The sequence below is a fragment of the Ascaphus truei genome, chromosome 3, assembly GCF_040206685.1.
Source record: "Ascaphus truei isolate aAscTru1 chromosome 3, aAscTru1.hap1, whole genome shotgun sequence".
Taxonomy (NCBI): Eukaryota; Metazoa; Chordata; class Amphibia; order Anura; family Ascaphidae; genus Ascaphus; species Ascaphus truei.
The window spans coordinates 326,760,168-326,785,781 of record NC_134485.1 but is presented as its reverse complement, the minus strand read 5'-3'; the positions used below and the strand labels follow the sequence as shown (position 1 = coordinate 326,785,781).

At 47.3% G+C, this 25,614-nt stretch overlaps 1 protein-coding gene across 3 annotated transcripts in view; it reads left to right on the top strand.

Moving 5' to 3' along the window:
• Nucleotides 1–25,614, top strand: part of DGKA (diacylglycerol kinase alpha) — a 122,875-nt gene that overhangs the window by 22,075 nt on the left and 75,186 nt on the right. Inside the window, exon 1 of one of the 3 annotated variants that reach the window (XM_075591374.1) lies at nt 14,112–14,135. The exons of the other annotated variants lie outside the window; for them this stretch is intronic. The gene's annotated coding sequence lies outside the window, so the exon portion shown is untranslated. Of the gene's footprint in view, nt 1–14,111; nt 14,136–25,614 lie in introns of those variants that run through there. 3 annotated transcript variants of the gene reach the window in all.

The following is a 25,614-nucleotide window of genomic DNA, read 5'->3' as shown; positions in this document are numbered from 1 at the left end:
GGGGGTGGGATAGAATGTGTATGGTGTAAGGGGGTGGGATAGAATGTGTACGTGTAAGGGGGTGGGATAGAATGTGTACGGTGTAAGGGGGTGGGATAGAATGTGTATGGTGTAAGGGGGTGGGATAGAATGTGGATGGTGTAAGGGGGTGGGATAGAATGTGGATGGTGTAAGGGGGTAGGATAGAATGTGTACGTGTAAGGGGGTGGGATAGAATGTGTATGGTGTAAGGGGGTGGGACAGAATGTGTACGGGGTGGGATAGAATGTGTATGTGTAAGGGGGTGGGATAGAATGTGGATGGTGTAAGGGGGTGGGATAGACTGCGTATGTGTAAGGGGGTGGGATAGAATGTGTATGGTGTAAGGGGGTGGGATAGACTGCGTATGTGTAAGGAGGTGGGATAGAATGTGTACGGTGTAAGGGGGTGGGATAGAATGTGTACGGTGTAAGGGGGTGGGACAGAATGTGTACGGGGTGGGATAGAATGTGTATGGTGTAAGGGGGTGGGATAGAATGTGTACGTGTAAGGGGGTGAGATAGAATGTGTATGTGTAAGGGGGTGGGATAGAATGTGTACGGTGTAAGGGGTGGGATAGAATGTGTACGGTGTAAGGGGGTGGGATAGAATGTGTATGGTGTAAGGGGGTGGGACAGAATGTGTAAGGAGTGGGATAGAATGTGTACGGTGTAAGGGGGTGGGATAGAATGTGTACGGTGTAAGGGGGTGGGATAGAATGTGTACGTGTAAAGGGGTGGGATAGAATGTGTACGGTGTAAGGGGGTGGGATAGAAAATGTACGGTGTATGGGGGTGGAATAGAATGTGTATGGTGTAAGGGGGTGGGACAGAATGTGTAAGGAGTGGGATAGAATGTGTACGGTGTAAGGGGGTGGGATAGAATGTGTACGTGTAAGGGGGTGGGATAGAATGTGTATGGTGTAAGGTGTGGGATAGAATGTGTATGGTGTAAGGGGGTGGGATAGAATGTGTACGGTGTAAGGGGGTGGGATAGAATGTGTACGTGTAAGGGGGTGGGATAGAATGTGTACGTGTAAGGGGGTGGGATAGAATGTGTATGGTGTAAGGGGTGGGATAGAATGTGTATGGTGTAAGGGGGTGGGATAGAATGTGTACGGTGTAAGGGGGTGGGATAGAATGTGTATGGTGTAAGGGGGTGGGATAGAATGTGTACGTGTAAGGGGGTGGGATAGAATGTGTACGTGTAAGGGGGTGGGATAGAATGTGTATGGTGTAAGGGGGTGGGATAGAATGTGTATGGTGTAAGGGGTGGGATAGAATGTGTACGTGTAAGGGGGTGGGATAGAATGTGTATGGTGTAAGGGGGTGGGACAGAATGTGTACGGTGTAAGGGAGTGGGATAGAATGTGGATGGTGTAAGGGGGTGGGATAGAATGTGTACGGTGTAAGGGGTGGGATAGAATGTGTACGGTGTAAGTGGTGGGATAGAATGTGTACGGTGTAAGGGGGTGGGATAGAATGTGTACGTGTAAGGGGGTGGGATAGAATGTGTACGTGTAAGGGGGTGGGATAGAATGTGTACGGTGTAAGGGGGTGGGACAGAATGTGTATGGTGTAAGGGGGTGGGATAGAATGTGGATGGTGTAAGGGGGTGGGATAGAATGTGGATGGTGTAAGGGGGTGGGATAGAATGTGTATGGTGTAAGGGGGTGGGACAGAATGTGTATGGTGTACGGGGGTGGGATAGAATGTGTATGGTGTAAGGGGGTGGGACAGAATGTGTACGGTGTAAGGGGGTGGGATAGAATGTGTACGGTGTAAGGGGGTGGGATAGAATGTGTACGGTGTAAGGGGGTGGGACAGAATGTGTACGGGGTGGGATAGAATGTGTATGTGTAAGGGGGTGGGATAGACTGCGTATGTGTAAGGGGGTGGGATAGAATGTGTATGGTGTAAGGGGGTGGGATAGACTGCGTATGTGTAAGGGAGTGGGACAGAATGTGTACGGGGTGGGATAGAATGTGTATGTGTAAGGGGGTGGGATAGACTGCGTATGTGTAAGGGGGTGGGATAGAATGTGTATGGTGTAAGGGGGTGCGATAGACTGCGTATGTGTAAGGGGGTGGGATAGAATGTGTATGGTGTAAGGGGGTGGGACAGAATGCGTACGGTGTAAGGGGGTGGGATAGAATGTGTACGTGTAAGGGGGTGGGATAGAATGTGTACGGTGTAAGGGGGTGGGATAGAATGTGTACGGTGTAAGGGGGTGGGACAGAATGTGTACGGGGTGGGATAGAATGTGTATGGTGTAAGGGGGTGGGATAGAATGTGTACGTGTAAGGGGGTGAGATAGAATGTGTATGTGTAAGGGGGTGGGATAGAATGTGTACGGTGTAAGGGGTGGGATAGAATGGGTACGGTGTAAGGGGGTGGGATAGAATGTGTATGGTGTAAGGGGGTGGGACAGAATGTGTAAGGAGTGGGATAGAATGTGTACGGTGTAAGGGGGTGGGATAGAATGTGTACGGTGTAAGGGGGTGGGATAGAATGTGTACGTGTAAAGGGGTGGGATAGAATGTGTACGGTGTAAGGGGGTGGGATAGAAAATGTACGGTGTATGGGGGTGGAATAGAATGTGTATGGTGTAAGGGGGTGGGACAGAATGTGTAAGGAGTGGGATAGAATGTGTACGGTGTAAGGGGGTGGGATAGAATGTGTACGGTGTAAGGGGGTGGGATAGAATGTGTACGTGTAAGGGGGTGGGATAGAATGTGTACGTGTAAGGGGGTGGGATAGAATGTGTATGGTGTAAGGGGTGGGATAGAATGTGTATGGTGTAAGGGGGTGGGATAGAATGTGTACGGTGTAAGGGGGTGGGATAGAATGTGTACGTGTAAGGGGGTGGGATAGAATGTGTACGTGTAAGGGGGTGGGATAGAATGTGTATGGTGTAAGGGGGTGGGATAGAATGTGTATGGTGTAAGGGGTGGGATAGAATGTGTACGTGTAAGGGGGTGGGATAGAATGTGTATGGTGTAAGGGGGTGGGACAGAATGTGTACGGTGTAAGGGAGTGGGATAGAATGTGGATGGTGTAAGGGGGTGGGATAGAATGTGTACGGTGTAAGGGGTGGGATAGAATGTGTACGGTGTAAGTGGTGGGATAGAATGTGTACGGTGTAAGGGGGTGGGATAGAATGTGTACGTGTAAGGGGGTGGGATAGAATGTGTACGTGTAAGGGGGTGGGATAGAATGTGTACGGTGTAAGGGGGTGGGACAGAATGTGTATGGTGTAAGGGGGTGGGATAGAATGTGGATGGTGTAAGGGGGTGGGATAGAATGTGGATGGTGTAAGGGGGCGGGATAGAATGTGTATGGTGTAAGGGGGTGGGACAGAATGTGTATGGTGTACGGGGGTGGGATAGAATGTGTATGGTGTAAGGGGGTGGGACAGAATGTGTATGGTGTAAGGGGGTGGGATAGAATGTGTACGGTGTAAGGGGGTGGGATAGAATGTGTACGTGAAAGGGGGTGGGATAGAATGTGTATGGTGTAAGGGGGTGGGACAGAATGTATACGGTGTAAGGGGGTGGGATAGAATGTGGATGGTGTAAGGGGGTGGGATAGAATGTGTACGGTGTAAGGGGGTGGGATAGAATGTGTATGGTGTAAGGGGGTGGGATAGAATGTGTACGGTATAAGGGGTTGGGATAGAATGTGTAAGGGGGTGGGATAGAATGTGTACGGTGTAAGGGGGTGGGATAGAATGTGTACGTGTAAGGGGGTGGGATAGAATGTGTATGGTGTAAGGGGGTGGGATAGAATGTGTACGGTGTAAGGGGGTGGGATAGAATGTGTACGGTGTAAGGGGGTGGGACAGAATGTGTACGGTGTAAGGGGGTGGGATAGAATGTGTGCGTGTAAGGGGGTGGGATAGAATGTGTATGGTGTAAGGGGGTGGGACAGAATGCATACGGTGTAAGGGGGTGGGATAGAATGTGTACGGTGTAAGGGGGTGGGATAGAATGTGTATGGTGTAAGGGGGTGGGACAGAATGTGTACGTGTAAGGGTGTGGGATAGAATGTGTATGGTGTAAGGGGGTGGGACAGAATGCGTACGTGTAAGGGGGTGGGATAGAATGTGTACGGTGTAAGGGGGTGGGACAGAATGTGTACGGTGTAAGGGGGTGGGATAGAATGTGTACGTGTAAGGGGGTGGGATAGAATGTGTATGGTGTAAGGGGGTGGGACAGAATGCATACGGTGTAAGGGGGTGGGATAGAATGTGTACGGTGTAAGGGGGTGGGATAGAATGTGTATGGTGTAAGGGGGTGGGACAGAATGTGTACGTGTAAGGGGGTGGGATAGAATGTGTATGGTGTAAGGGGGTGGGACAGAATGCGTACGGTGTAAGGGGGTGGGATAGAATGTGTACGGTGTAAGGGGGTGGGATAGAATGTGTACGGTGTAAGGGGGTGGGATAGAATGTGTACGGTGTAAGGGGGTGGGACAGAATGTGTACGTGTAAGGGGGTGGGATAGAATGTGTACGGTGTAAGGGGGTGGGATAGAATGTGTACGGTGTAAGGGGGTGGGACAGAATGTGTACGTGTAAGGGGGTGGGATAGAATGTGTATGGTGTAAGGGGTGGGATAGAATGTGTATGGTGTAAGGGGGTGGGACAGAATGTGTACGGTGTAAGGGGGTGGGATAGAATGTGTACGGTGTAAGGGGGTGGGATAGAATGTGTATGTGTAAGGGGGTGGGACAGAATGTGTACGGTGTAAGGGGGTGGGATAGAATGTGTACGGTGTAAGGGGGTGGGATAGAATGTGTACGGTGTAAGGGGGTGGGATAGAATGTGTATGGTGTAAGGGGGTGGGATAGAATGTGTACGGTGTAAGGGGGTGGGATAGAATGTGTATGGTGTAAGGGGGTGGGATAGAATGTGTACGGTGTAAGGTGGTGGGATAGAATGTGTAAGGGGGTGGGATAGAATGTGTAGGGTGTAAGGGGGTGGGATAGAATGTGTACGTGTAAGGGGGTGGGATAGAATGTGTATGGTGTAAGGGGGTGGGATAGAATGTGTACGGTGTAAGGGGGTGGGATAGAATGTGTACGGTGTAAGGGGGTGGGACAGAATGTGTACGGTGTAAGGGGGTGGGATAGAATGTGTACGTGTAAGGGGGTGGGATAGAATGTGTATGGTGTAAGGGGGTGGGACAGAATGCATACGGTGTAAGGGGGTGGGATAGAATGTGTACGGTGTAAGGGGGTGGGATAGAATGTGTATGGTGTAAGGGGGTGGGACAGAATGTGTACGTGTAAGGGTGTGGGATAGAATGTGTATGGTGTAAGGGGGTGGGACAGAATGCGTACGTGTAAGGGGGTGGGATAGAATGTGTACGGTGTAAGGGGGTGGGACAGAATGTGTACGGTGTAAGGGGGTGGGATAGAATGTGTACGTGTAAGGGGGTGGGATAGAATGTGTATGGTGTAAGGGGGTGGGACAGAATGCATACGGTGTAAGGGGGTGGGATAGAATGTGTACGGTGTAAGGGGGTGGGATAGAATGTGTATGGTGTAAGGGGGTGGGACAGAATGTGTACGTGTAAGGGGGTGGGATAGAATGTGTATGGTGTAAGGGGGTGGGATAGAATGTGTATGGTGTAAGGGGGTGGGACAGAATGTGTATGGTGTAAGGGGGTGGGATAGAATGTGTACGGTGTAAGGGGGTGGGATAGAATGTGTACGTGAAAGGGGGTGGGATAGAATGTGTATGGTGTAAGGGGGTGGGATAGAATGTGTACGGTGTAAGGGGGTGGGATAGAATGTGTATGGTGTAAGGGGGTGGGATAGAATGTGTACGGTATAAGGGGTTGGGATAGAATGTGTAAGGGGGTGGGATAGAATGTGTACGGTGTAAGGGGGTGGGATAGAATGTGTACGTGTAAGGGGGTGGGATAGAATGTGTATGGTGTAAGGGGGTGGGATAGAATGTGTACGGTGTAAGGGGGTGGGATAGAATGTGTACGGTGTAAGGGGGTGGGACAGAATGTGTACGGTGTAAGGGGGTGGGATAGAATGTGTGCGTGTAAGGGGGTGGGATAGAATGTGTATGGTGTAAGGGGGTGGGATAGAATGTGTATGGTGTAAGGGGGTGGGACAGAATGCATACGGTGTAAGGGGGTGGGATAGAATGTGTACGGTGTAAGGGGGTGGGATAGAATGTGTATGGTGTAAGGGGGTGGGACAGAATGTGTACGTGTAAGGGTGTGGGATAGAATGTGTATGGTGTAAGGGGGTGGGACAGAATGCGTACGTGTAAGGGGGTGGGATAGAATGTGTACGGTGTAAGGGGGTGGGACAGAATGTGTACGGTGTAAGGGGGTGGGATAGAATGTGTACGTGTAAGGGGGTGGGATAGAATGTGTATGGTGTAAGGGGGTGGGACAGAATGCATACGGTGTAAGGGGGTGGGATAGAATGTGTACGGTGTAAGGGGGTGGGATAGAATGTGTATGGTGTAAGGGGGTGGGACAGAATGTGTACGTGTAAGGGGGTGGGATAGAATGTGTATGGTGTAAGGGGGTGGGACAGAATGCGTACGGTGTAAGGGGGTGGGATAGAATGTGTACGGTGTAAGGGGGTGGGATAGAATGTGTACGGTGTAAGGGGGTGGGATAGAATGTGTACGGTGTAAGGGGGTGGGACAGAATGTGTACGTGTAAGGGGGTGGGATAGAATGTGTATGGTGTAAGGGGTGGGATAGAATGTGTATGGTGTAAGGGGGTGGGACAGAATGTGTACGGTGTAAGGGGGTGGGATAGAATGTGTACGGTGTAAGGGGGTGGGATAGAATGTGTATGTGTAAGGGGGTGGGACAGAATGTGTACGGTGTAAGGGGGTGGGATAGAATGTGTACGGTGTAAGGGGGTGGGATAGAATGTGTACGGTGTAAGGGGGTGGGATAGAATGTGTATGGTGTAAGGGGGTGGGATAGAATGTGTACGGTGTAAGGGGGTGGGATAGAATGTGTATGGTGTAAGGGGGTGGGATAGAATGTGTACGGTGTAAGGTGGTGGGATAGAATGTGTAAGGGGGTGGGATAGAATGTGTAGGGTGTAAGGGGGTGGGATAGAATGTGTACGTGTAAGGGGGTGGGATAGAATGTGTATGGTGTAAGGGGGTGGGATAGAATGTGTACGGTGTAAGGGGGTGGGATAGAATGTGTACGGTGTAAGGGGGTGGGACAGAATGTGTACGGTGTAAGGGGGTGGGATAGAATGTGTACGTGTAAGGGGGTGGGATAGAATGTGTATGGTGTAAGGGGGTGGGACAGAATGCATACGGTGTAAGGGGGTGGGATAGAATGTGTACGGTGTAAGGGGGTGGGATAGAATGTGTATGGTGTAAGGGGGTGGGACAGAATGTGTACGTGTAAGGGTGTGGGATAGAATGTGTATGGTGTAAGGGGGTGGGACAGAATGCGTACGTGTAAGGGGGTGGGATAGAATGTGTACGGTGTAAGGGGGTGGGACAGAATGTGTACGGTGTAAGGGGGTGGGACAGAATGCATACGGTGTAAGGGGGTGGGATAGAATGTGTACGGTGTAAGGGGGTGGGATAGAATGTGTATGGTGTAAGGGGGTGGGACAGAATGTGTACGTGTAAGGGGGTGGGATAGAATGTGTATGGTGTAAGGGGGTGGGACAGAATGCATACGGTGTAAGGGGGTGGGATAGAATGTGTACGGTGTAAGGGGGTGGGATAGAATGTGTATGGTGTAAGGGGGTGGGACAGAATGTGTACGTGTAAGGGGGTGGGATAGAATGTGTATGGTGTAAGGGGGTGGGACAGAATGCGTACGGTGTAAGGGGGTGGGATAGAATGTGTACGGTGTAAGGGGGTGGGATAGAATGTGTACGGTGTAAGGGGGTGGGACAGAATGTGTACGTGTAAGGGGGTGGGATAGAATGTGTATGGTGTAAGGGGTGGGATAGAATGTGTATGGTGTAAGGGGGTGGGACAGAATGTGTACGGTGTAAGGGGGTGGGATAGAATGTGTACGGTGTAAGGGGGAGGGATAGAATGTGTATGTGTAAGGGGGTGGGACAGAATGTGTACGGTGTAAGGGGGTGGGATAGAATGTGTATGGTGTAAGGGGGTGGGATGCTGCTGAGTGGGGAGATTACTTGTGCATTTGCTGCTGGTTCAGCCTGTGAACTCAGTACACTTTATTCCAATGTACAGTGTCTGAGTACATTGATTTTTTTTCATTCTGTCCATATAGCTGTGTTATAGAATTATGCTGTGTTGGCATTTTATCTTTTTCATATCTGAGTTATCCTGGAGCTACATTTTGATCCTTGCCTATACACAGACCATTATCGCGTATTCTACCATTGGTTCCTAATGCTGAAAATAATTTGCCGTGTGTCAGTGCATTTGAAAGCTGGTTGCATGATCCTCCAATACACTTTGTCATACTGTGTTACGCTATTTTGTGTTTTTTCTTCTCTTCACATATTCCACGAGAGCTGCGCTCCTGTCTTATTCTTTATATGTATACATACGTATTACAGAGCATTTATTTATCACATTTGTACAGTAGATCATAGTATTAGTTATACATCAATAGTAAAATAAAATATTCCAAAATGTATCAATTAAATATTGGAAAATGCATAAACAATAACAACATTGTATAATGTGTTTCCCCCACCCGATGGGAGATTCTGCCATTACAGCGTGTGCGATGCGTGCGATTTGTTGGTAAGCAGGAGGGCTGAGTCAGCTGCCGATGTTTGTGGGGACACAGGACAGGTTTCTGGGGTACATACCCAGCATATATCTCTAGCAGTGCAGCGCCTCCATCTGCCGCAGGCTCCAGTCGTATGGAGGCGATCTCCTACGATAGAAACGGTTACCTCTCCCCCCATTCAGATCACACACCAGGCAGGAGGTATAGCCGGAGCGGTTTATTCTGCCCAGCACAATGCAGTCACAGCAGGCCTCTGCCCTATGCAGTCTCTGGGGATATCTCCAGCTGTAGGATGGTCCCTGGACCTGCACTACGGGTCAAGGGCTCCCGCAGCAGTCCTAGCTCTTCTTTGCCCCTCTAGCAGAGACAGGCGAAAGGTACACACTCACTGTCCCCCGAGGGGAAGAGGAATAGAGAAAGCCCAATGTTCAGGCAACCTGTTGTGTGACCTGCCTCTCTCAAGTGGGGAGAGGCACTGACTAAATTTGGGCGGCAACTCCCTTAAGTACAGCCCGGAGGAGGGCATCAGGTCTGATCCAGGATTGGGTGTACTCAGGCCTGGTTTCACCTCCTCCCCTGTCACTCAAGGGCACTGCTGGGAGTGGGGAAACCCCATGATAACTACTGGCAGGCCTGCTCTTACCAGGGCTTACTGCCAGGGAGGGCAGACTGGTAGCCAAGAACCAGTCGTGGCTTTAATTGCAATATCTGAAATATGTAACCCTCCCTTCCTGGCTCCTAGGGACATTACATCAGTATGCACAGTTGGCTACTCAGCATAGGTTACCTCAACTCAGGGTGCTGGATTCAGGCGGCTGGGAGAAGAGATAGCAAGGGTGAAAATGATGGGTGCCAGGAACTTTTGTAGTACAACTCAAGTCTTTATTCAGGCTCCCAGGCACGGGGACATCTCACCCACATATTCAACCTTCTTGACATAGTTGTACGTGGCTTTAACTCTTCTTTACTCATGAACAGTTCTTCACTAGGTGCCCACTCTTAACACTCATCCCCTTCTCTGGTACTTGCGTGTTTCCGTTGGCCATCTCATTGGGATCCTTACTAAAGGGCACTATCTCTATCTCTAACATAACAAACAAGGCGAGCCTGATCTCTTCTATTACTTCGAGAACATAATCCCTATCTCTCCTACCCGAGACTCCTCTCCTCTTGTCCTCCAGGAACCTAACCTTCCAGAACCTTTCACCTCTCATATATACTTCCCCGTGATGTCAGTATTCCTGTGGTAACACAAGGCGGGGCCGAGCATATGCTGCTCTACTATTAACCCCTTGCAGCCAGGATTGCCACAACTTCCGGTTTGACCGAGAGACTACAGGTTTCCGTCACGTATCTCCGGGCTACAGGTTTATATATGAAATCTCCCGGCAGGGCCTCGGCTCTTACCTTCTCTGGGAGAGTTAAATATATAAATAAAAAATAAAATAAATGAATTAGCAAAATGAAATTGATTTGGAAAAATTCTCTAGGTTCAACAGAAAGCGACAACCCTGCTTTCAGCAAATGGTTAACTCTATTGAAGGTGTGGCTTACACATATTTATAACCAGTACCTATTCAACTGATGTTGTCATTGTACTATATACTAATGAAGTGTTATTTACCGTGCCTGCTATCATACATGGCTTCTTATTCCCTGCACGTCACTCAGTCTTCATATGGGCCTACCAGTTATATAAGTGGTCCACGGAGACCATGTCTTTGCGAATTTTGTTGAGGAGTCTTTAATTATATAAAAGAGAGCCTCTCCATTCTCATCACATCCGCATGCCCTCCTAACCCATTGATTATGTGTGGGTGGTGAGGTTTGTTTCCACATTGCTGCTACTGCGCACAGAAGATGGTGATTTGCTTTTTAACATCTTCATTCAGAGAGCAAAACCGTATGGGGAAAAACTGCGCCGAACAACGACAAATCGCTAAAGGCCGGGATTTCTTCGTTTCTAAATGTAGTCATCAGGGTCTGACGTTGGGGTATCACACACCCCACTCTGGTCATCAAGGTCTGACGTTGGGGTATCACACACCCCACTCTACTCATAAGGTCTGACGTTGGGGTATCACACACCCCACTCTGGTCATCAAGGTCTGACGTTGGGGTATCACACACCCCACTCTAGTCATCAAGGTCTGACGTTGGGGTATCACAGACCCCACTCTAGTCATCAAGGTCTGACGTTGGGGTATCACACACCCCACTCTGGTCATCAAGGTCTGACGTTGGGGTATCACACACCCCACTCTGGTCATCAAGGTCTGACGTTGGAGTATCACACACCCCACTCTGGTCATCAAGGTCTGACGTTGGGGTATCACACACCCCACTCTAGTCATCAAGGTCTGACGTTGGGGTATCACACACCCCACTCTGGTCATCAAGGTCTGACGTTGGGGTATCACACACCCCACTCTAGTCATCATGGTCTGACGTTGGGGTATCACACACCCCACTCTAGTCATCAAGGTCTGACGTTGGGGTATCACACACCCCACTCTGGTCATCAAGGTCTGACGTTGGGGTATCACACACCCCACTCTGGTCATCAAGGTCTGACGTTGGGGTATCACACACCCCACTCTGGCCATCAAGGTCTGACGTTGGGGTATCACACACCCCACTCTGGTCATCAAGGTCTGATGTTGGGGTATCACACACCCCACTCTGGTCATCAAGGTCTGATGTTGGGGTATCACACACCCCACTCTGGTCATCAAGGTCTGACGGGGTATCACACACCCCACTCTGGTCATCAAGGTCTGACGTTGGGGTATCACACACCCCACTCTGGTCATCAAGGTCTGACGTTGGGGTATCACACACCCCACCCTCGTCATCAAGGTCTGACATTGGGGTATCACACACCCCACTCTGGTCATCAAGGTCTGATGTTGGGGTATCACACACCCCACTCTGGTCATCAAGGTCTGACGTTGGGGTTTCACACACCCCACTCTGGTCATCAAGGTCTGACGTTGGGGTATCACACACCCTACTCTGGTCATCAAGGTCTGACGTTGGGGTATCACACACCCCACTCTGGTCATCAAGGTCTGACATTGGGGTATCACACACCCCACTCTGGTCATCAAGGTCTGACGTTGGGGTATCACACACCCCACTCTGGTCATCAAGGTCTGACGTTGGGGTATCACACACCCCACTCTGGTCATCAAGGTCTGACGTTGGGGTATCACACACCCCACTCTGGTCATCAAGGTCTGACGTTGGGGTATCACACACCCCACTCTGGTCATCAAGGTCTGACGTTGGGGTATCACACACCCCACTCTAGTCATCAAGGTCTGACGTTGGGGTTTCACACACCCCACTCTGGTCATCAAGGTCTGACGTTGGGGTATCACACACCCCACTCTAGTCATCAAGGTCTGACGTTGGGGTATCACACACCCCACTCTGGTCATCAAGGTCTGACGTTGGGGTATCACACACCCCACTCTGGCGTTAATTGCCATTGAAGTCTATGACAGTTAATGCCGGTGCGATCTCGCTCTCTGGAGGGTGATGAATCCCGATCGACGGTTGTTGGCTCATCAGAGGTGTATTTCCCATCTTTAAAGCCATAGTTACACATAGCATCTCCCACCAAATAAATGCCCTTTCCATGGATGTCAGCGTAGGTGGGGGTTGCAGTGAAACATTGATTTAAAAAATATTCAGGATCTTCCAGAATTGGGATCTTTTTTATTCTATCTTTTTATTGAGGTTTTCGAAAAAGTATACAGACGAGCAAAATAATGGACTTGTAATTACCCAAGATTATAAGGGGTAATTAAATGACATTACGAGTAAACTTTTTTTTTTAATATGACAAAACAATATCAGTATTATAGAAATACAGAGCAGTGCACATCCAGATAATGATGATTCATATTTAAAGTACTGCAGGACAATGTTACATAGCAGACCAAGTAGCATATTTGAGTGACATTTCATCAGGGGGGGAGGGGGGGTGGGCAGGGGAGTGGGGGGAATGTAAGCTTATTAACCAAAAAGGACCAAACTTTCTATAATTTAGGGAAATTGTGACTTAGGGCAAAAAAATACTTTGAAACTGAGCCCTTATCTCTGACTCGTTGGCATTTCTGCTGCATTATTTCTTCAGTTAGGTCTTGGTTTACAAACCAGCATTGAAAGATAGCAGCAGACATTGTACGTTCCATTATATATATATATTTTTGGCAGTGATGCTATCGGGACCAACTTTACGCAACAATTAGACACATGTTAAACCCTCCCGCTGGCTGGTATTTGCGGTGCAAAGCGCTGCTGGCCACTCTGGGACGCGAAAGGTTAAATGCTAAACCAAACATTCACACTGGTAGGGAAGGGGTTACACGAGCAGACTGTTTGCACTTCCTATATTGCTAAGTGAGACTGAGGCATTGCTGTTGAAGTCTTTGAGGGAAGCTGATGTGTGGTAGAGTGTGACTGACCTTCAAGAGTGTGATTACTGACGCACTGTATATGGGGAGGGGAGATGCGCGTGAGAGAGGGCGATGAAAATGAGGGTAACACCCTCACAATGAGGATGTGTTCCATTTAAAAAAACTGGTCCTATTGTATCTGATCAGACATCCTTGTAACCAACTGTGGCTATCAGACAGGAAACTGTTTAAGGCTATTTTTATGCACCCTTAGGATACAGCTTCTCACATAAATTCCCTAAAAAGGAACACAAGAAACGCTTCCCTGCTGATGTATTTTCTTTTTTTTTAGGTCTTTCTGCGTTACTCTGGTCAGATGGGGCTACACTGAGATTTTTTAGCAAGCTGCTTGTTAGACGTTTTAATTCCTATGCTGCAAATGTGTTGCTATCCCCTATGGCAGCGAAACAGGGGACAAGCCTAAACTGCCCTCTCTGCCTGGGTGAGTTTTAGAAAACATTAGCCCTTACATTAAAAAAATATATATCAAGTAGCAGAGGGTTTTTGTCTGTAGGGTCATGTGATCAATATTCTGGGGGTCACAAATCCCTGTCTTCCTTTCCTCCCCATCCTGACCTTGAGCACTCGGCACAGCACTGAATCACATGCCCTTCAAGAAATGACACCAGATGGGTTAAAAGACAAGGTGCTGTCCATTAGCCCTTTTATGACTTGGCCAGCCCCCAAAATATGTAATCCAACCTGCATTTACTTTCCCCTTTTCACCTTGATCATACACTACATTGTGAAATCCTCCAGATGTTTTCTATTTTGAGTTGTTTTTTTTTTTTTTGTGTGGTGGTTTTCTAAAAACAGATTTACATTCGGGTTTCCTCTGCTGCAGTAATACGAGCTCCTAACCAGCCCTATACACAATCGGCGTATGGTATGCATTCTGTAATGTTTGCTGCTGTGCTGTTTCCAGGTAAGATTTTCAGGACCTAAACTTGCAAACCTAATAAATCCTAACCCGCATTAAAAACAAAAAAATAGCAAAGCGATTTCACTGCAGAACGCGTGTACGCTCTGGCAACCTCCAATCTATGTTGCTAATTGGATCTGATGTTTTAATCTCTAACCCGTTATAGTCCTTTGCAAAACCTCTTTCTTATCAGCCACTTCTCCAAGAGTTCCGCAGAGCTTTGATTCTTACATTGATTGGCTTAAGTCCCTGCTCCATTAACTCCTGTCCTGTCTTTTTATCCAGTATAATGAAGAAACGGGCACACGGTCTTAATCATGTTGTTTCTTCATTATACTGTATCATATTGGGACTTCAGGAGCACCCCAGGACCAGCGCACCGGCAGCTAAGTACCCCACCTCTATTACCTGTGTGACAGAGTGCGTGTCTCATCCTCTATCTCTGTCTTTTTATCCCCCCACCTTATTGCACCCTGGGGCTTTTATCTCTGCTCTTCATATTCGAAGAAAGTTAGACAAGTTATTATATAATGTTGAGCAGGTTTTACTGGCTATGCGCTTCTCTAACCCAGGCTGTGCTGAAAAGCTGTGTTATGCGGCAGGCATACGCTTATAGGGGTCCATGTTACAATGCACATGGAGTAAAGAGCGACACTGTGCTCATTTGCATGTCATTACCCAGAATCCCTGGCTGCAGTGGAAGCATTGTATGCCAAGAGATAATGGAAAAGGGCAGGTTGCAGACCTGTCTGAGACATGTCAATGTGTTCACAAGTGGTATTTTTATATAATGGGACAGAAATGAAAAATGGGTCGGAAATAACGTAACCTTGGAAGTGTAAGTGAAGGAGGCGCCATCAAGTTGTTATCGGCTAGCAAGTATATTACTAAAAAAATAGCAGAGCAGAATTAAGATCGCTGTATGTTCCAAGGGCACTGCAAACAGCAGTATGCCTCGGTTCCCTTTGTCATACGCTGAGTTGAACTCCTCTTTCTTGGCACTTCCTCCGTTTGCTTTTCCCCTTGGGAATGCATCTCGGCGAAGCTGCCTCAGCAAGCGCTTTGGGAGAAATGATGCCGCCTCTTGTAATTGTGTCGATGTTTGCAGAATAAAGTTGTCCTCCTCTGGAGCGGGTAAGTTAGCATGTGTACGTTACAGAAACGCGTGAGTCATTTCTTCACCTCCTTACAAGAGGAAACCTGCTGATGATTGCATCCCTCTGCTGATAGAAACCTGCAGGGCTTTGTTCAATTAACAGCCCATTGTTAGGGAGACTTGCTAAATAATTCCATGCACTTTTTTTTTTTTTGCAGCAAAAAAAAAGTCTTTAAAGGGGCAGTCCCACATAGGTCATAAAAACATTTTGTTTATAAAACTTAGTAAAAGCGGCATCCTCTGGTTTTCACAAATAAATTAAAAAATATATGAATGTTTCCCCTTTATTCAGGTCCTCTGAATACAATCATGTTATAAGCTTATGATCATGCTTACTATACAAACAAGGGACAAAGCAAAAAGAATTCACCTCTGGTTTTAAGAAACGACAAACATTAGATAAAGACTGAAGCAGGGGTAGTCAACTCCAGTCCTCAAGAGCTACCCAACAGGCCAGGTTTTCAGGATATCCCTGCTTCAGTCAAAGACTGGGCCACCTTTTGCTGAAGCAGGGATATCCTGAAAACCTGACCTGTTGGTAACTCTTGGGAACTGGAGTTGGCCACCCCTGTTGTCAAAGCCATCGAAAACATTTAACATGGAAATGTTTTAAACAAAAACATGTATAAATACTTGAACTTATCCAATCAGCTACATTGGGCTTCTTAAGCATGCCTCTGTCCTTCATTCAGTTTCATCCCAAGCAGCTCACTCTTACCAAGCCCATCAATAAACCAGGCTCCCAGCCCCTGCAGATTTTAACATTGTCACTATTATCTGTTCTCTTGTCAACAGAGAAGTTGATTTGTGGTTTGTTTCTTTCTCTCTCCCCCCCAGTGAAACCCCCAAATCTCTGGTGAATCTGGAGTAATGACCAGTCATACACTGACAGGGGTGGCCAACCCCAGTCCTCAAGGGCCACCAACATGCCAGGGTTTCAGGATATCCCTGTTTCAGCACAGGTGGCTCAGGCAATGCTGCACCACCTGTGCTGAAGCAGGGATATCCTGAAAGCCTGGCCTGTCGGTAGCTGTTGAGGACTGGAGTTGGCCACTCCTGCACCAAGAGGTTTCCATTCTGTACAATAGAAAACTATGACGTCCCCTTTTGCGCGTCTATGACTAGAAATTGTAGTGTCCTTCCTTAACCCCTGCAATCCTGGCACACATGGGGTTCACAGTCACATCATAAGGAAGGTGATCCTGGCACTCGGGCTTTGCAAAAAGGTAATTTATCACAGGGCCCTCACCTTGATAAAGACTGCGTGGCAGTCGAAACGTTGGATTTGTGGCTGTAATAAATGACCTTTTTGCAATGCCCGAGTGCCAGGATCATCTTCCTTATCGTGTACATGTATGGGACCTGCAGGACATGCCCTGACTCTGGCTTAACAAGTACGATGTGTGCCAGTTATACCTCCACGGATTGACGTTCACAGGCACATCATCAGAAAAGGACGTGATGAACACAGTGACCGTCGGAGAGCTCTGCAGCATATCACTGCCGTGACCCGCTTATTGCCTCGGTAACCCATTCCCTGCCAGACAGTCCCGCAGGGAACATCGCCCCTTTACCCCGCTCGCTCTGCTGCATAAATAATAAATAGCTCGTTACCATTACATTCAGCAGACTGTTTTCTAAATAAGGCAAAGGCAGAACTGGCCGAATCTTTTTATAGGGTTGGATGAGAAGTACAAAGTGTTTTGTGGTTTTTTTTAGCATGAAGTTTGTTCCCTCCAAGAAAAAAGACACAGCTTCCCTGGAGCGTTGCTGTTCCTGCGGAGGCATAACTCTGCATGATGTGCCGCTTTCCTGGGACTTTATTCCACTCGGCGATTGCAAGCCAAACTATCGCCTGTCATAGTTAACATTAATGTTAATGTATCTGCAGCATCTTGCAGTGAAAAGGTAGTGGTGACAGGCCACCGCTAGTCATCACACGACAGAGAGAGAGATTATTGAAGGGAACCTGCAATATGTTGCACTGTAGGTATCTTTACCTGTGCAAAGACTAACGGGAATGGGCAGGAATACAGTTACTTGGAATAATTACCATACATGGTACAAGAATTGTTCCCTGGCTTCTAATTACTTTGAGATGTTCTAGATGTGCCAGATTTTGGAATGAGGTTGGAAGATTTAATTAAAGATTGAGGCTATACTTCATGGGGTGTCTTGACTGTTTGGTTTGTTCAGGCTTTTACTGTAACCCAGGGGTGCTCTACTGCAGTGCTCAAGCGCCCCCCCTCCCCTCTACCAGGTCAGTTTTCAGGATATCCTTGCTTCAGCACAGGTGGCTAAATCAGGGCCAGCTTCAGGACAGGTGGCTCAGTCAAAGGGCCCTACATTGTAAGATCGATGTATACACTTGAGATATTTCAGGATACTCTGGCCAGAAACCTAACCCCGCTCAGTATCCCACAAACCCCACTGCTATTACCGCCTGACACTTGGATGCATTGATGACGATATATATTAATACCCCAGACTTTGGTGTTTCACCCACTTTGATAACAGCAACTTCGCCAGTGCAATATTTTGGTATTTGGCCCTGGCAGGTGTCAGTGTGTTCAGTGGAAGGGCGTTTGGTTGAGACTAGTGGCACTTGTTCATAGCGCAGAATAATCAAGTGTATGAGATAAGAGACAATATGCCCTGTCTTATTAATTCTAATGTCTGTTAATGAATGCAAACTGCTCGTCATTTAGCAGGGGTGCTCAACGCCAGTCCACATCCTCCCCCCCCCCCCCCTACAGGTCAGGTTTCCAGGATATCCCTGCTTCAGCACAGGTGGTTCAGTCTTTGATCGAGCCACCTGTGCTGATGCAGGGATATCCTGAAAACCTGTCCTGTTGGGGGGGGGGACTTGAGAACTGGAGTTGAGCACCGATGCCGTAACGAACCTGCATGGACATGAGCCAGGTCTCGGCTCCACATTAGTGACTAGATGCAGGCATGCCTAAGTGCATACGCTGGCGGACCCTGAGCCAAACCCCAGGATTTATAAATAGCTGTGAAAACATGTGAATGCATTTAGTTAACATCAGTGCAGGTTTTCTAATGGTTATCCCAATAACATTGTCAGGTTCGAAATCCATCTTTTGTCCGTTCGAAAGGCAAAACGTGAATGTGTTTTAGTTTGAAGAAGATGCATAGTACTTGATGTTAAAAATGGCCTTACTTCTCTTGTAACATAAACCTATAGAATATGTCACAGCCTTAACATTCATCTTCTTAACACTCTTCTGCAATGAGGGCTTTAGAAAGTATCAACATAGAGAGTGACATCGTTACAACATTCTTTGGGAATGTGCATCAAATATGTCATATAGATCAGGGGAGCGCAAACTTTTTAAGCTGCGCCCCCTGCCAGGCCTCCCCCGGTCTCGCGCCCCCTCTCCTACCTTCCTCATGTGTCAAATGACGCTCCGGGGTCGCGTGACATCACATCACGTGACCTGCGGCGTCATTTGATGCCGCGTTGCCATGGAGACGCGTCTGAAACAAGGTAAGTTTCCTTGTTGCAGAGGCCTCGCGCGGCATTTCCCCCCCCCCCCCCATTTTTTGTACTTTGAATAGACCTTTCTATTTCAAGCTTGGACTTCTGCAACGGCCTGCGCCCCCCCAAACAAAACTCCTGCCCCCCCCCCCCGAGTTTGCGCACCACAGATGTAGATCACAAAAAAAACTAGTTTATAGACGGGCATAGACTCAGAACACCTATGTAAAAATCAAAAAGGTAGCTAGCATACACCCTCCAAGTGTATGTATTTAGCAGATGCAGTCCCTGTTTTTTTTGTTTCTGGAAACGGCTGTATGGCTAAGGCCCCAGTGGTGCGCCGTGGTGTCTGGCGGCGCTCGCTCCCGGAAGCAGCGCGACCTGTGGACTCCTGGCAACGGGTGGCGAGGGCGCGACTGGTTCGCCCTCATTGGCTGAACCGCTGCCGTGACGTGGCCGATGCACGGCCGCCGCTCCAAAAGACAAAAATCTTGTCTTTTGGCCAAGGTGGTCACGCACCGCGGCGTGTGCACACACGCCGGCTGGGGCCTGCCCAACTTGTGTGCGGAGCGCACGCCGCAGCGGCCACTGGCGACCTAGTCCACTCTTTTCCAGGGCAAGTGCAGGATAGAGCTCCTATCCCTGTCTCCTGCCCCCATAAGGCTGGGTCCATAGAGGGGGAAGCCGCGCTGAGCCGTGCGGACGCTCCGCGATGAGCCCCGTCATCCTCAATGAGGATGTCTTGAGAGGGGGCTCCCGTGGGCGCCTGCAGGCGTGCTGAGGCGCAGGGATTTTCAGCCGACAGCAGAACCTGTTTCTCAGCGCGCTGTCGGCTGAAAACACCCAATCAGCGCGAAGCAGCACCATGACGTTGACGCTTCGCGGGCTATTGGCCCAGCGACGTCTCTGCCCCGCCACCCCCCGCCTCCCGATCGCGCACGCTGGCTCACCTGCCAGTCCATGGAATCACTCCTGACCGAGCAGGCGAGCCTCAGCGTCAGCGCGGAGGAGTGCGGCTTCCCCCTCTATGGACTCAGCCTTAGTTACATTTCAGGGTCCTGAGCTAATTAGGACAACTGATTTGCATACTGTACTTACTACGTGTAAACTGGGAAACTAGACGTGATGTGTTTTTATCAGAGGGATGTTATAATCACTCCTATTTGTTTTTATTAAGTACAGTATGTACAAATAAATATATTTCTACATACCTTCATAAGCAGCTGGAACTTGTTTGGAAGATCTTCTATCCCACCCTGATAGCAGCAACTAAAGCATACTTCTTTTCAGGTGCCATGGGTTTATAGGACTGATGGTATCTAGCGATAAGGGTATCTGGTTTTGTAAGTGGGGGGATTTAAATATGTCTTCCCTGACACTAGAATAAACAGTTTAAATATGCCTTGAATGGCATTTTTAAAACTGCAGACCAAGAAATATCCAACATGTGTGTTTTTAAATAAATCAGCTCTGTACTGTTTTTGTTAAAAACAACTCGGTTACATTTTTTTCTTTATAAACTTGTTTTTGTAATGTATCATAATGTAACAAGAATTTTGTATTTCTGTAGCAACCATTTTCAAAGTCACATCCCCTTCCTCTTCTGAAACAGGCTTAGGCCGAGTCCATAGAAGGACAGGCCGCACTGAACCGTGCGGACGCTCAGCGCTGAGCCCCTGCATCCTCAATGAGGATGCCTTGAGAGGGGGCTCACGCGAGCGCCCGCAGGCGTGCTGAGGCTTTGGAATTTTCAGCCGACAGCCAAGCTGTTTTTCAGAGCGCTGTCGGCTGAAAACATCCAATCAGCGCGGAGCTGCGTCAACGTCACGGCGCCGTGACGTCAGTGCGTCGCGGGCGATTGGCCCAGCGACGTCACTGCCCCGCCTCCCTCAGTCTCCCCCCACCTCCGATCGCGCCCGCTGGCTCGCCTGCATGGACATGAAATCGTGCAGATTTCAGCAGGCGAGCCTCAGCGTCAGCGCGGCTCGGAACTCCCCACCCCACTATGGCCCCAGCCTTAGACACACTTCTTTTTGAGCCCTGCCCTCTCTCTAGCGGTGCACCAATTGTATCTAGTGACTGCCTGGTCACATCATCTTCAACACAGGACTTTGCATCTTTGGTCCTCTTCATCTGCACTGACAGCCATTTAGAAAACCCCCGAGCCGAATCTTCGTCGATCAGTTACAGGAGAACAGATCAATCAGCAACTTAGCTAATTACTTATCATTGTGTGGATTGTATTGATGCACATATTAAAGGGGGGGGGGAATAAAATGTAAAAAACAAACGGCAGCTTGAACTGCTGCTTTAAGGGGATCTGCAAATACCAGACTGCCTGGCTAAGAACGTATTCCAGAAAGTTTGTAAAGTTATTAAATATGAAAATCCTGGGCCTGACCGCACTCTGCAAGAATAAGAAATAGATGTTTTTAACCACTGCGATTACAGAAATCAAATGATAAAAAAACATTTTTTTCTATGTATAATCTCTGATATCTGTTTCTCCTGCAAAAATTGACGTTAGGTTGTCATATTTAATATTCACGCGTGAATATTAAGTACACAGACGCAACAGTGTAGATGGTGTTTGTATAAGTATTATAGCAATAAAGTTATGCAGCCTTTAATATATTGAGGCAAAGTTTAAACGTAACGAGAAAGTTGGAGGGAAGGAGGGGGGTGGCGGGTTCACTTGTAATGCTGTTGTGGGGCTGATTGATGAAAAGGGGTAGGTTGAGAACAGGCCTGAAAGGGTGGACATATGTTCTTTTCAATGAAAGGGCTTTAGTATATAAGTCATGCATTTTAATATTTTTTTTTATACATTGTGAGAGGAATGTCAGATGTCAACAAGATACGTGAATTCTTATTTTGTAATCCATGACCCCTTTAGAAAAGATCTGATGAATGTTAGGCGGTAATGTAGGTTTACATCCTGTTTATTTTATCTTTTGATTTTAAGAAACTGTCTCCATTTATTATAACTGTATGTTCTTGTAATAATCTTTTTCTGTAACGTAAGCACTGTGTTTTTGTATATTTAAGCTAAACTTTAATCAGTAATACTAGGAGCTCTGATTGAACTGTTGCACGCTGTGTGGAGCGTGATTTACATTTTGCTATACCAGATTTTTGTGTGTTAAGTGCATCGTTTTCATAACTAACAGAGACTAGAGACTGCAAATTAATACATATTTGATATTCCTTTGCTGGTGGCGGCGGCGGATTAAAAGATAGATGCTGTGACAGATTTAACAGTAAATATTAATTTATTTGGAGTACTTTGCGCAGGAGAAAGGTGGGGCAGCGAGTTGGCTGTGTGTATTAACCCTGGTTGCATATATAAGTCAGGTGGTCACAAGTGTGCTGTTCGTGACAGACGGTATATTGGGACTGATTGAGGGGGCGATATTAGTCATTTGAGGAGCCTTTGCGAGGCGAAGAATGTATCAGCTAGTTACCCTCATTGGCTGAACCGCTGACGTCATGCTGCTATTGCTGAAGAAGTAAAAATCCTTTGACTTCCAGCGATCGCGACCACGTGACATCAGCCGTCGCAGTCGCACCCACTATGGGCACCTGCGACGGACTGAATGTACTTGTTATGGTGCTGCCGTAGCCAGTACTATAAACGCAGTCGCCGTAGCCAGTACTATAAACGCAGCCTTAGGTGGTAACATCTTCATGGCAGATACATAGTTTCAGCCACTCCAGGATTTCTGATGTACTGTATGAACTGGTTGCCTAAATATGGCCCCCGTAGGAATTTTTTAGATCTATTTATAAAAACCTTGTACCTCAGCCCAAATCACTATGATTCTGATATAATTGTAGCCTTCTTACCTCCCTTAATTATGGCCTCTTATAAAAGGGTTTTATGTTGTATGTTCAGTGGAATTTCCTGCTTATTGGAGTTTAGCTTTTGGGCATTCATTAGAAAAGATATTAAATGCATGCTAACCTGCGAGACAAAACCATACAAATGCGAGACAAGATGTTACATGTCAGTAAAGAAGATGGAAATGTAAAATGTGCCTTCCTATTATATGCATTGAGAGACCCCAAAGTGACTATCTACTGCCCAGTAAGGGGGAATGTTAAATATGATAAAATGCTCAGCAAGGACAAGCTAAGGTAGACGGGGTTTATTTAGCTTCTCCTGGCCCAGTGCATTTTGTTGAAGGAGAAGCAGCACGTCACATTTGGGGTTGACAAACCAGCATTGGCTGATCTCATATCTTGTATGCTCTCAAAGAATAGAACGCTGCAGCAACTGGCTGTCCTTGGTTTGGGATGTGTAGGAGGAATGGTATTTCCCTGTTTTTATGGAGCTGTTCGGTGGGAGGAGGCTGCTCAGCGGGGACTGGATGTCAGGGGGTTGTGAGAATTCAGATCAAGTCTAAAGTTCTGGAATGTGGACAATCCTGTTCTGGAAGAGCACAGAGATACACTTTTACCTATGTGTATACCCTGCTATAAAACACACAAATACACTGCTACGCCCATATATACAGTACACACATACTGCTATGCCTATATATACACTGATATATACACACAAATACACTGCTAGCCTATACATACACTGATGTGAACACACAGATATACTGCTAAGCCTATACACATTAATATAAACACACAAATACACTCCTACTACTCGACACACCCTGATATAAACACACAGACACACTACTACGCCTATACACACCTTGATATAAACACACAAATACACTCCTACTACTCTACACACCCTGATATAAACACACAGATATACTACTACACCTATACACACCTTGATATAAACACACAAATACACTCCTACTCCTATACAGTCATACCCCGGTTTAAATGAAAAGAGAATATACTTCAGCGCACGGAATCAATTGAAAAGAGAACCCTATGTCTCAGAGGTCAAGGAATTCAAAACAATACCACACACAACACACATCTACACACATCTAGAGTGAGGTATTGTTTGGAATTCCTGGACCTCTGAGACATAGGGTTCTCTATTCAATTGATTCCGTGCGCTGAAGTATATTCTCTTTTCATCTATACTTTATACACATATGGGAATTGAAGACTCCCTTTTAATATACATCAGCAGCAGGCATCATTCCTTTTATATAGTGAAAACAAAAACCATTACTACCATTGTTGCAAGCTCATTTAGCGCCATCTTCTTTCCTTTCTATCATACCCCGGTTTAAGGACACTCACTTTAAGTACACTCGCGAGTAAGTACATATCGCCCAATAGACAAACGGCAGCTCACGCATGCGCCTGTCAGCACGTCCTGAATAGCAATACCGGCTCCCTACCTGTACCGAAGCTGTGTGCAAGCGGGAGACTATAGAGCCTGTTACATATGCGTTATTTACATCAGTTATGCACATATATGATGATTGCAGTACAGTACATGCATCAATAAGTGGGAAAAAGGGAGTGCTTCACTTTAAGTACATTCTCGCTTTACATACATGCTCCGGTCCCATTTCGTACGTTAACACGGGGTATGCCTGTACACACTATCAACACACACACATACACTAGTAATCCTATACACACCCTGATATAAACACAGGTAGGCTACTACTATATAGTGTGTGTTCGAGGGGGGGCAGTGTGTGTGTGTATGTGGTTCTTTGGGGGGGGGGCAGTGTGTGTGTGTGTGTATGTGGTTCTTTGGGGGGGGGGTAGTGTATGTATTTAAGTATTGTGTACTTGTAAATGACACTGTTTTTTGCACAGAAAAACAATGAACAAAACTAAATAAAGGGACTTATTATTGTGAGATGTATTTTATTCCCCCACATATTTGTGGGGGTGGAATATTCATGCATGTATTGCGGCTCTCGGAATATTTTGGAGAAAGACATTTTTTTTTAATAAAATGGCTCTTCTACCCTGAGAGGTTGCAGACCCCTGCACTAAGGCAACGCATCACACCAAATACTTGTTATTCAAATCATGGGAATAGGAGATTAGTAACCCAGAGTCCAATCCCAATGTGAAAATCGGTCCTCGGTTGCAGAACGCATGGCCTTGTGCTCAGGCCTCAAGCACAGACCTATTGCTGCCGGCACACACGCGCACACACAGAGGGATAAAACCGGTGACCCACAGGCTCGCAATCTCTCTTGAAATCGCATACCTTCCCCTTTCAAGTGATAACCCCGCTCAGAAAGTGAAGGACATGCTATTACCTCTGTATACACACAAAGGCAGACACCTTGCAAACACACAGCCATTTACACCCACACAGACAATCTGTTACCTGTAAAGACATAAACATTTACACTCACACCCACAGAGGCACACAACCTGCTACCTACAAACACACAGACACCCAGACAGATGCGTATGCACACGCACCGTTAACTATGTTACCAAGGGGAGCACAGCATATCTGGTGCACAATTTGTGGCTATCAGCTATGTACACAAAGTAAGTACTGTACATACTACAGGGGCAGAGACTCCTACAGACACGGCTTCTAGAGATTGCTGCCGATGTCTGGATGATAATGACTTCCATCCATTTTTATTGCAGAACAGCAGCTGGTCTGATATTACAATAAAGCGGGCAGATGGTGTCATATTACACGTTGCCATGGGAATGGACCCTTTGACCATATTACTCTGGAGCTTCAGCATTAACCCAGTCGAGGCCCAAAACTTGCATTGTGGACTACTCGGGTTACCCTAGGATTTCAGCCCTTTTCCACCACCTGCTGCCCTTGCTATAGGCAAAGTGCTCCAAACTTTCATTAAATCATCATCTGTTACCCTATGGTGGGAGATATGTTAAAGCAGCAACCCAAC